Here is a 13,101-nt window from a genome sequence, read left to right as displayed (position 1 = left end):
TTGAATCTATCTTCCTCTATACTGAAGTAAATTATCCTAGTGTGTGAGATGTATATGCACTGGCAAATGTAATTCCATAACAAAGAAATGGTATCCACCCTTGTTTGAATATGGTTGATTATCTATAGTGTTTATTCTGACAATATTACACATATAGTGAATCTACTATTAATTGCTGTCTAACATCATAACACAGAATCATTGCTGTTGTTTAATATTTACACTCATGATATTCTCACATGTGCAGAGGATAGATCTAAGAACAGGTCAATGTGCACTGAACAGGTGCACTGACTTGAGAAGCAGTGACGGGAGAGAGGTGCGTGTAAATTTTTTCTGACTCATTTGTACCATATATTATTAATACATTTTCGCTGCTTCCATTTTGCAACGTTTAAGCAGATGGCATCCTTACATTCAAATATATATGCAATCTTCCCATAATGCAACAACAAGGCATATTTACTATTTTTTAATTAGTATAATTTGTAAGTATTACATTTGCTGTACACATTGTTTTTCCTGCTTTTCTAAACATGTTGAAGCAGTTACTATATATAATGAGTTAAGATGATGTGTGTAGACACAGCCTAAATGGTAGTCATCTGTTGTACATTAAGGCTAAATGTGGATGCTTTACATGTAGTTGTTTTAATAGCATATACTTATCTTCTACTATATTTGTTGCCTGCTTTCCATACAGCGGGCAATTTATGTTTATGGTGGTGGAGCTCTGCTCACTTCATGATCTGTACATCTTGTCTGTTCACGTATTGGATAGATGGCTGCCATCTTTCGCTATCAGTGCTGTTGGCAGAGTTATAACACTGTGTATGGTCTGTATTCCACTCTTCTTGAACCTAAATTTAGGTGCACAAGTATAGTTGTTAGGGCACTTTGTTTTCTGTGTGTTGTGTTGTGTTGTCTTAACAGTGCTTTTCCAATAATGTCCAACAAGAGCAGATGCTGTTTCAGGATGGCAACTATATATGTCTGTGTGCTCCACTTTAGTTGAAAGAAACTTATGTAAGCATAAATATAATTTGATAATAATATGCATGCAGAAAAAAACTGCATATGATCTGACAAAAATATGTATGTACAATCTGCACAGCTGTTATATAGATACAATGTAACATAGCTATGCTGTATGTTGTAAGGACAATCTGTAAAGAATGTGACCCATACATCCCGCTTTCAATGAGATATAAAGATTCCATCAGGTTATTCTGCTTCTCATAGTGCAGTGTTATCTGTTACCCATAGTGCAATGTTGAAATAATTAATGGAAGCATCCAAATAATTTCATGAAATGTTTAATTTTGGGGATTAACCTAACAGCACATATCCTACTTGGGATATTTATCTGATGCTCACTAACTTGGGTCATTGCACCACCTCATGTGTGCGGCCCTCATTAGTGAGGTCTGATCATAAATCAGTCTCATTAGAAGTAACGATAATTTCTGAACTGCCATTAGCAGCAACTAGACTAAAAAAACTTCTCCAATGTCAATTATAGCCTAATACACGATAGTATTAACGGCTTCATAGCCCCTGCCTTCACTGATGGCATGGACACCTATACCTGGGATTTATACCAATGCCTTGTATAAGCATCTATACAAATATATTGACTCAGCCATACCTGATAGGATCAAAACAAGATCCTAAAAAAAGAGCAAGCCTGCCTGGTGGACATCTGCCTCTAACAAGTTATATAATAAGAGAAAGAAATTGCAGTCCAAGAGCAGGAAGGAGCAATCTCTGAATTGGAAGCATTCCCTCCTCGACTTTAAACAAGCAAATAAGACACCTTGTAAGGCATTCTAAAGCTAACTCTGATTCCAAATTAGCCTCCTTCACTAAGGATAACCATAAGGCCTTCTTTAGCTACATTAGAATCCTTAAAGGAAAAACCCAGATCTGAGCAGAACTGGTTGTTAATGTCACCACATATACTGAACCGCTAAATAGCCAATCTGCTAGCTGACAGTTTCAGTGAAAACATCTTCCCCCAGTCCCTGCCACATATTCCCCAAAGCATCCCTACCACCTTCCCTCCACCTAGTATCTCCAAGGAGCAGGTCATAAACACTCTTTCCAAAGTCAAAAACACAGCCTCTATGGGACCTGATAATATCTCAGCCTGTGTTCTAAATGGATTAATACAGGAACTAGCTGCACCAATGGGCACTCTTTTTAACCACAGTCTAAGCACTGGCTTTGTACCTTCTGAATGCAAAACAGCAACTGCCATCCCATTACATAAAGGAGGCACCTCCACAGACCTTGGTAATTACAGACCCATAAGTCTGACCAGCCTAATCTGCAAGGCTATGGAAAGAATAATCATGGGCCTTATGAACAAAGATATAGGAGACCTTCAAATGCTCAACCCGACCCAGTTTGGCTTCATTAAAGGGATATTCTGCTTCTCGAACTTGGTGGACATCTTTGAGACAGTCACCAAAGGCTGGACAAAGGTAAATCCATGCATACAGCTTCCTGTACCTAGCCAAGGCCTTTGACACTATTCCCCTCTCAGGCATCATTGGTAAATTCATCCAGCTGGAGATCAAACCGTGTATTGTCAGGTGGGTTGCAAACCGGCTCACCGATAGAGTCACCTATTTTGACTGTGTCCATTCCATCTCCACAAGCAGACCTGTAACCAGTGGTGTTCCACAGGGATCTGTGCTGGGACCTCTGTTGTTTGTAATCTACTTCTCAGATGTACAGGCTAAAAAAAAAGGGCTATGGCTGACAAAGTTTGCTGATGATTGGAAAGTGGGTGCAGTCATCGAGTCCCCAAATGATGTCAATATTCCACAAGAGGGACTTAGACAAATAACTGGTGCCATAGTCATGAGCTAAAACTCACTGCAAAAAATATGTTAACATCCTCTTTGGCAAGGGCAATATCCCTGCAGATTATCACATAAATAACAACATCCTAAGCATGCAGTCAGTGGTGAGAGATTTGGGCACACAGGTTGACAGAAACCTTTCCTTTGACCAACACATCTCCACAGTGGTAAGAAAGGCTTTCTACATCACCCATCTCATAAGGAAAAGCATTGCATCCAGAGCAAAAGAGGTTATAAAATAATTTGTACTCCTCAATCATTAGACCAATAATAGAGTACAATGTTACCTTTGGTATGTACCTTACCAGGCACCTGCAGCAACTAGAAAGACCTCAAAGGTTTCTTGCAAATAAAATTCAGGGTGGAGGAGACATTGTCAACAAAACTGAAAAGGAAGAAAGCAAATGGATCGTGAATCTCAGAGCTAATTTATTTCCAGGGCTCAACAGAGTAGTTCCTATTAAACCTATTTTGAAAGAGAGAAGCCTAATTAAGAAATGAAATGGAGGCTTAAGGAAGGTGTGCATCTGATTGCTGTATGTGATTGGTTGAGCAATTAAGGATCTTTATTTAACAGCAGTAAGTCAGGTCTACACACTAGGATCTGAAGAAGGTTTTTTTAACTGAAAGCGCTTATCCTGTGTGACCTGCAACTTGAACAGCACAATTTGTGCTTTTTATTTCTTTGTTTTATTAAATCCTACATTTTAACAGAACTTCTCAGTGAACTTTTCGTTGTGGTGGAAGCCTTTTTTTCATTTTACTATTATATGGCATATGTTGATAGACTGAAATTGATGTCACTATACTCTGTATCTTACAGACTACTCAGAGGTGACCTCTGCCTTGCATATAAAAGCAATCTCAGATCCTGCTCTAATGGAAATTCTGCCCATTCATAAATCTAATGGTATAAGATGCACGGACTCTAGGGAACTCAACCTAATATGTGACATCAACAGGACTTGCTGGAGAGACAGCTATGTCTCACACAGGTTGCCCCTCCTCTGGAAGAAACTTCCAATTCAGATGAAGCAGAGCCCCTCACTGACCCTATTTAAGTGTAATTTGGATGACTGGATGGGAAACTGCAAATTCACCCCAGGAGTTTCACCTGTGTCCTTCTTGGACTGGGGCAGTAGTTGTTAACTTAGTTCTGCTTAATACCTTGATATTCTTAGGAATAGGGGTTGTATTTGGCTAGGCTTGTATAGACCCTAGGGCTATTAGCCTTGTAACCTCTTATGATCCTATGATCCTATGTATTAGAAGTTGAACTTTGTACTGTTTCATGGTACTGCCTTGTTGACACAGCATATATGGAGGTGTTTATCATTGTAGTGTGATTGTCTCTATATGGCAATTGCAGCTTTCCTGCTGTGTTACTTGCTATCTTGACAGATTGGCTTTGCATATATTTTATGTTCTTTTTTTTTCCATAGATGTGCACTGTTTGTGTGTGTGTGTGTGTGTGTGTGTGTGTGTGTGTGTGTGTGTGTGTGTGTGTGTTGTCCAGTCACATAACATGCTGTTGTCGACAAATATGCTCAAATTCTTCAAAACTCTTCATAAGTTCTGAAGAAGTCCCACTTGGGGATGAAAGCACTTAGCTGTCTGTAATAATCTGTAGAGTTTTATCTGGACTGTTGCTGTTTCACCAACATTTCTGACATGTAATGTCTACATCTTGACAGCTTCTCTTCTGGCTGCATTACTCATCATTATAGGGCAGTACTATTAGTTTAATTATTCAAAACAATACTCATGTATGGCCATCATTGCTGTTGTTAATTAAGCATCATGTAGTTGTGTGTGCACATCTCATATTATAGACATTATATGCTACAGCTGACATTGTTCAGTAATGGTTTGATACCTTCATAGATATCTTAACTACATGTTATGTAATAATGATAATTGTGATTATACTATTCCTTGGTATGTGAAAAACACACAGAGGTAGTCAGGTGTAGGTATGTTTCGTTGTTTGCAGGCCACTTTATATGTTGTTCTGACATATTACTCATCCACTATGCATGTTATTACTTACAGGTTTTCTTATACACCTTTGATATTACTAGAAACTACACTGTCACATAAGTTACACGATGAGCATCCTTCCACAGTTAGATCATGTCATCTGAGACATTTCTTCAATTGCATGACAGCATTACATATGACATGGACATCTTGAAATTAGTTATCCTTAACAATCTGACTGAAACAATGTGCAGCTGTTTTCTGTGTTAAGGTTCGATATGTTGCACGTTGTGAAAACAATACTACAGATGAACTACAACTCAACAAATTGACACATCAAGTGAATAATAAATCCATTCTTACACATTTCTGGATCCATTGCAATGTTATATATAGTGCTATTACATCTTCTACCACCCCAGCCAGACGACCTGAGTGACCAGGTCTAGGATGTGGTTACGGACGTCTTCAAGACACAGATGCAGGATCTGATGGGAATGGTATTCCACGATATGGCCTAGGTCATGTGTAACTCCTTCTGGGAAATCACAAGAGAGATTATTCTTGACATTTAACCAAATAAAGAATGGTCTCTGGACTGTAAATATTATCTATGTATTCCACTCATGTCATGCTGCCACCATGGTGTAGTCCTACTTCAGTATTTTTTTAGTTATACGCACATTTTTGTGCACACATCACAATCTGGATTTCATGGGGCTACATCATTTAGTTGTAGTCTGACTCATGTTTGAATACATCACTGCCATTAACACCATCATGTTATGCAAACTTAATATGCCATAATTTAAGCAGACAGTGTTATGGACAGACAGGCTGTTATTCCTGCACTCTGACTGTGGGCTGCCTCATCTGCATACAGTGGATCTTGAGATTGTCATCCTCACACATCCCACAGTGATGTCATTCTTCTGTGATTTTAGGAGCACAAGGTTGGTATATGTTCATGCTTTGCAAATATCACTGTCACAAAGCTGGTATATTTTGTCATTTTTTTTTGACATGCATACCACTTCAGGGGATTTGCTATGTTTGTGACATTGGTGTTCATGTAATCCCACTGGAACTGGAAGTCTGTCATTGTATGTAATGATCCTTGTTACTTTTTGTGCCTTATATTATACAGTTCACTTGTGTTTCCATCCTTTATGCTTCTGTTGTTCAGCTCTGCATAACCTTTGTTGGTGATATATGGAATTAATGGCGCCAATCGATGTTCCGCATTTTTGTTTATGTCATTTTATGACAGTAACATATAAACAACACCTCTACAGAATCACTGCAGTGTTCAGCCTTGTTCTTATGATGCAATACCACTGTATTATGCCTGTAGCTTATTTTCATAACTTTTACACCTTTGCTGCCTGTTACACATTATTACATTCCTCAGCAGTGTTCATTCTGCAAAATCGCCTGCATTGCTTTGTATAGCTGTAAATTTGCATGCCTCAAATAATGCACAAATTCAGTCAAATTATGTTCTAATATAAATGATTATTGCTCCTGCAAGTGATGTACTATAGGTGTGCTCCTGACTGTCCTTTGATCAGTCATTCACATTGACATGTAATATTCTTATTGCTATTTTGTGAGCCTGCCACCTGGTGTCTTATGATTGCATGGCAGTATATATGGGTACGTGATCTTCCACTGACATTTTGGCATGATCCATGCCACTTGTTCACCTGTTGCATATTATTCTGTTGTTTGTGTCATTGGTATGTGAACATCTTAAAACTTATTACATATACATGATCCACATGTGTTAGACATCAGCCCCTTGCTGCATGCACCATGCAGAGACTTTCTGTAGGTTTTCTAGTCTGCATTGTGTTGGAAATCAATGAATTTGAGATGGTTTTACTTGGACACGCATGTCCTGTGTCGTTATGTGAGTACTTTTACAGGCATATTTTGCCTTACTACTCTGGACATAGCTTGTCTTTTACCCCTTCCCCTTTACAGTGTTTTGTTATGTATTACACAGCTATATGGAATACGTATTTGTTTATGAGAACCTTGGTGTACTGTGTCATCACTGGCCTTTAGGTGTACTGTGCTTTGAAGAATGCCCTGCAACCATGACAAGCTGTCATATGCATGAAATGCCTATACACATGCTCTGGAAGTCAATGTAATGCTTCCACTTGTGTGTTGAGCATTCTCCTGATGTACTTTGTATGCTTCCTGAAAAACTGTGAATGCGCACAGGAGTGCTTTTGCTCATTTCTAATATGTGCTTTCTATATGGCAAGTTAACATTTCATGACATTGATGGGGGTATGTGTGCTGATCATTCCATGCATTCTGCTTGTATGATATGATTGCATGTCATATATCTATACTGCATACAGGAACATCATCTGTGGTGCACTGGCATGTAATTTTCCTGTGACATCAGGATTCCATCTCTCTTTTCTGACTATGTAGTGTGTATATTTATTAGTTAGTTACACAGCCACAGAACTTCTTTGTTGCACTGTTGCTGTCTGCCTCTTGCATGCAGGATTAGAGGTTCTAATTTCACCTCATCTTATTGCTATTACATTCCCATTACTGGCTGTGCTCAACCCTGCTTTTGCTTACCTTACACTTGTAGTGCCAACAGCCTAGTAGGTGATAGTGTTTGTTCTTTATTGTGCTGTACTGAAATGCTGGAAATCCCCGGTTAGTGCTCTCTGTCCTATACCTACTATCAGTCATACTCCTGGTATGACTGTTACATAGCTTACATCATCTCAGCACTGCATCATGCATTGGCACATACTGCATTATTGAGGTGCACCATTGCTGGCATACATACTCCCTTGACTTGTGCTGTACAGTCCATATGTGTGTTGTCTGTGTACCTCATCTATGCCTTATGTATATCACCGACCTTTATCCATCTTGTATTGTGCTACATTTTATATGTTTGCATGCATGCCTTTCCTCACCTTCTTATTCTGTGTCTTTTCCATACCTTCTATTCTCCAAAAAATAAAAAGGGGCCCTATTCTTACCAATAATAATAAAAAAAAAAGCTACCCATGCCCTTCTGACACTCCTTTTGACCTTTCTCTGCAGTCATCTGTCTTGTGTTTCTGTCTTCTTCACCCTCTCTTCACATATGCTTTTCTATCACCCTATTTCCTTGGGTTTGTGCATTGTTTGTGTGCCTAACACATATTCCTGATCCATTGTAGCTACAGTTTGCAATCACAATGTGGTCATAAATGCCACTTTGCCATAATTACATTTTTTTTATTCAATTATATCTATATATCAATTTATATCAAACTGTGTATGACTCTCTCTCTCTCTCTCTCTCTATATATATATATATATATATATATATCTATATATGTATATATATATATATATATATATATATATATATATTTATTTATAGGGTCTATATTAGAACACCGAACTTTCAGAATTTCGAGTGTTCTAATATTGAACCCTATTAATCGAAAATTTAAAACATCGAACATACAGAACAGCAATTTTTTTCCTAGGGAAAAAAATTGCTGTTCCAAACCACATACACACAACACAAGCACACCAAACAAACAGCAATCCACACACATACACCTAAACTCTTACACCTAACCCGCTGAAAACGGGTCGATATTAGAACACTTGAAATTTTGAAAGTTCGGTGTTTTAATGTAGACCCGTTTTATATATATATATATATATATATATATATATATATATATATATATATATATATAGATATACAAAATATACAAACAGGTATATATATATATATATATATATATATATATATATATATATATATATATAGGTGCACTTTCCTACAACGAAAATTCACTTTTTCAAAATGTGAAAGTACATCCCCACTTAAGCGAAAGTGCACTTTAACAAAATTGCAGTTTCACTTACGATCACTAGGCCGAATCTACCGCACCACAATGGAGAACACTGAAAAATGGGCTACGTCCTCCACTGTGGTGTGATAGTCTCGGACCTTAGGGTTAGAGCATGGGTCAAGGTAAGGGGATAGCCCTACTAACTATCCCCTTACCCTAACCCGTGCCTTAACCCTAAGGTCCGTGACTATTGCACCACAGTGGAGGTCATAGCCCGATTTGGAATGTCTTCCATTGTGGTGCTATAGAGACAGACCTTAGGGTTAGGGCATGAGTCAAGGTAAGGGGATAGCCCTACTAACTCTCCCCTAACCCTAACCCATGCCCTAACCCTAAGGTCCATGACTGCTAGCCCTTACAGTCTAGCGGGTTCGTGGGTGTGCTTTTGAAGTTCGAAGTAGTGAACTTTCGTTCTTCAAAAGTACACCCACATTATATATATATATATATATATATATATATATATATATATATATATATATATATATATATATATAGATATAGATATATATGGGTCTACTGAAAAACTGAATCACCCAAATATCAACTACAAAGGTGAACTTTGCAAATGACACAGTACTACACATGTGCAGAGCAAAAAATGTTAGTATATTCAAATGAATGTAAGAGGAAACATTAAAACATAATTTTGTGCAGGAATGTAAGCCCCCCATCATGCTAATTATGTATACTAAATCCTTGATAGCACATTCTCAAGAGATTGTAGATCTCTGGGACTCTCAGTCTTGCACACCTGTCAACCATCTGTGTAGTCAACTAAATTTTGTTGATTAAATAGATTCATTCATATTCAGTTCCCTCATATAGATATATACATGTATGTGTGTGTGTGTGTGTGTGTGTGTGTATGTGTGTGTGTGTGTGTGTGTGTGTGTGTGTGTGTGTGTGTGTGTGTGTGTGTCTGTCTGTGTGCATGTGTGTGTGACAAAATCACTACCCTAGCACAGCCAACAGAGGGAACAATGATGCTCCCAGCTGGTTAAGTACCACTAGAAACAAGACAGGTGGTCAACTGGCTTTCTCATGCTGTAGCCAAGAGGGAGGCAGCCAGGGATGATGGTTGGGAAGGAGCAGGGGATAGCAGGGACTGATGCATCCTATACCTTTGCCACTGGCACAGCCATGGAAACTGTTGTACAAAATGGCAAAAAAATGGAAAATAGAGAGAAATAAATAATAGAAAATAGTTTTAAAAGAAAGACTGCAACAAAGGATGGGGGAGTGAGAAAAAGGCAAGCATAATCTAAATATAATGAATGTGTGAAACAGGCATCACAGAAATATATATCTTCAGCTGTACACAGCTATGTAAATGTCCTTTATGCTACAATGTGGTATCTGAATAGGTTGGACATGGGTAGCTGTCCTGACTTGTAGGTGTGGCTATGAAAGTTGTGGGTAGGATTAATAATTTGTCAATACAGTGATGATAATTAGTGCATCATATGCCCACCTTCCTTTCTATTCCTATTCTGGTTTCCAATAATTGCAGGCACACAGGATTCAAAATGCAAAGATCACACACCAACAATCTACATATAAGTATTGTTCAAACTCTAAATAGTATCTAAACTACACTAGAAATACTTGTATCTCTAAACATACCAGCACAAGGTGACATACTTCTATCAGGAAGCTATTCCAGTGACATACACTCTTAACACTATTGCACTTGCAGAAAGAAGTGTAATAACATGCACATAAAAAAATTTCCATTCTCCTCTGATACAGAAGTAAAATCACCTGTATAGTTTCTGAATCTGTGAAATAAAATATAACATTCAATCATTTGTCTACAATACATCCTTTACTATGCAGCAAGGGCTATATGTCTGTATAGACTGGACAGATGCTTACAGTATGTATTAGGTACACTTAATCTGACCTCCTCTTTCCATGGGTTAAGGAGGTCAGGATGGCACCTCCACAGGTCACTGTAGTGGTACCTGCACTGTGCATCAAAGTGAGGTATGCCAGCAGCACATACACCACTCTGGCAAGACTGCCACAAATTAATTTTCTACTGAGTCCCTCGTATGAATCCCCATTCAGGAATCCCAGTGGTCCTTATGCAGCAGATATAGGAAGATTTTCTATTTCTTGTTGTATTACCAGGATGCCTTATCACAATCAGTGCCCTTACAAGCCATGACCAATCAACAAATCACATTCCAGAGATCTATAGCAGATCTCTTACAATCACTTCTGTTGATTTTTGTGGTACATATTGTGTAAAATGGGGTATCACAATACCATGACATTAGTCTTCTAAAGTCAGATTGATGACTGTTTAAACTGAGTGAATGACACGAGGACCATCTACTTTAATCTACAGACAGCTCCTAGCTGCTCCTGTGTAGTGTGGAATGGCACTCAATTTCTTAGTATGGGGACAAAGACCAACATAATAAGGGAACAAACGTCCAAAATGAGAGATAGATTTTAAATATTGCATTAAATTTAGAAAGTTATTAGAATAACAGGATTTGTATTAGCATGAACTCTAATGGATACAAGTTTGAACCTCAACTGTCATGTCATTATTTAATGACTAGAGTTGTCAGTGATTTCCAGAAAACCATGTATTATTTGAAAGTCAGACCAAAAATATAAGGCAGTTGTGAGGCATTCATGCAAATTCTATTACACACAATGCTGTCTGCCAGAATTTTACAAAAAGGCCTGCTACAATCCAGTCAGTTCTATTTGAGTTGCACCCTGACCACAGCATTCTGTTGCAGAACTTCATTGTACTGCCATCCACGGACTCCCTAGTCTGTTTTTAATGTCACTACTGCCATTACCCTGTACTATTTAATGTCTCTGAGCTTTCTGTTCTGTTTCACCCGCCATGATCTAGACATTGAATCACAAAGCCATTATGTCTTCAAAGGTTATGTCATTCATGAAAAAACAGTGAAAAAAAAAACATTTTGAAATGTGTCCATTGCTGAGTGGCCAAGTAGGTGGTCGCCAAAGCTGAATATGTCAAAGACCAAAGAAATTCTAGAAAAAATGTATCCCGACTCTTGATTCCATACTTAATACTCCCTAATGTAACCAGCCAGGCGGAATCACACACAGACACCCAGTCACACACACACACACACACACACACACACACACACACACACACATTCATGCAGCCTAATTTATGTCCCTATAGACATGCATATAAGTCTACAAGCGTTCACTCATTAGCAATCCCCCACCATCACATCTTTGCTAAACCTATCTGCACTGTGAGTGCTCCGATAGGACTGAATGGATGACTGCCATGTTTTGATTGTGGATGGTCACATTTTCCTCTTAGATTTAAATTACTTGGTTTAGCAAAGTGGGAGCCACAGACATTTCCCTGGCATGGCACATCAGCATGTGACTTCACCCTTGAGGATGCTGTCAGTGCTGAGGCCCCTGTGAGGGAAAAACCTCTGTGGTAGATCAATGCATGACTCAGAAGTTCTTATAAAAATGTGGAAATCTTCATAGATAGAGCTTCTCATAATGTTAAGCCTTTTTAAATCCCAAGGATGGTCTTTACATCACTGTCCGTCCTTGTCAACAAAACATAAACACACACACACACACACACACACACATATATATATCTATACATATATATATATATTTATATATATATATATATAGATATAGATATAGATATATATATATATATATATATATATATATATATATATATATATATATATATAGATATAGATATAAACAAATTAAGCCAACACACAGAGATGTATTTCCATAGCCAAGTTGAAAAAACTACTGCTTTCCAAAAAAAAATTAAATTAACTTGTTAAATTCACTTTTTAGAGATTACTAGGAATTTATATGCACCAGTTTAAAGCCAATATTTGGAGTTTTTGGGTACAATGCTTGATCCCTGCAATGTATCATTCAGCAGTATCCCCTGTATAAAGCCTTCAGAAGCCTTGGTAGTCCAATACACTCTTTGTTGACTCCCTTACGCTCACATTTCTGTAATAAATTGATACTCCTTTCTTGAAACCTACTGCAGTAACCCTTACATTTCTCTCAGTTTTGTAATTCTCCAAATAAGATAAAATTCCATCAATAGTATGTTATTCAGTTTCTCATTTATTACACATGCTGGCTGTTCACATGTAACACTATAATAAAATGTTCAAATATCTTGTGATTCCATCCTTCTAGTAGATATCCATGAGCCACCACCACCATAAACAAAAGAAAGATTTTCACTCATATTAGGAGTTTCATAAAGTTGTTACTAATAAACAGTTTCAAATGTGCTGCAAAATATTCTCAAAGTTAATCTGGGTTTGAGGTTGCCA

The sequence above is a fragment of the Protopterus annectens genome, chromosome 1.part0 (assembly GCF_019279795.1).
Source record: "Protopterus annectens isolate FY-2018-M chromosome 1.part0, PAN1.0, whole genome shotgun sequence".
In the NCBI taxonomy this organism is placed as follows: domain Eukaryota; kingdom Metazoa; phylum Chordata; order Ceratodontiformes; family Protopteridae; genus Protopterus; species Protopterus annectens.
The sequence above is the reverse complement of the archived record's forward strand: the minus strand, read 5'-3'. Positions refer to the sequence as shown.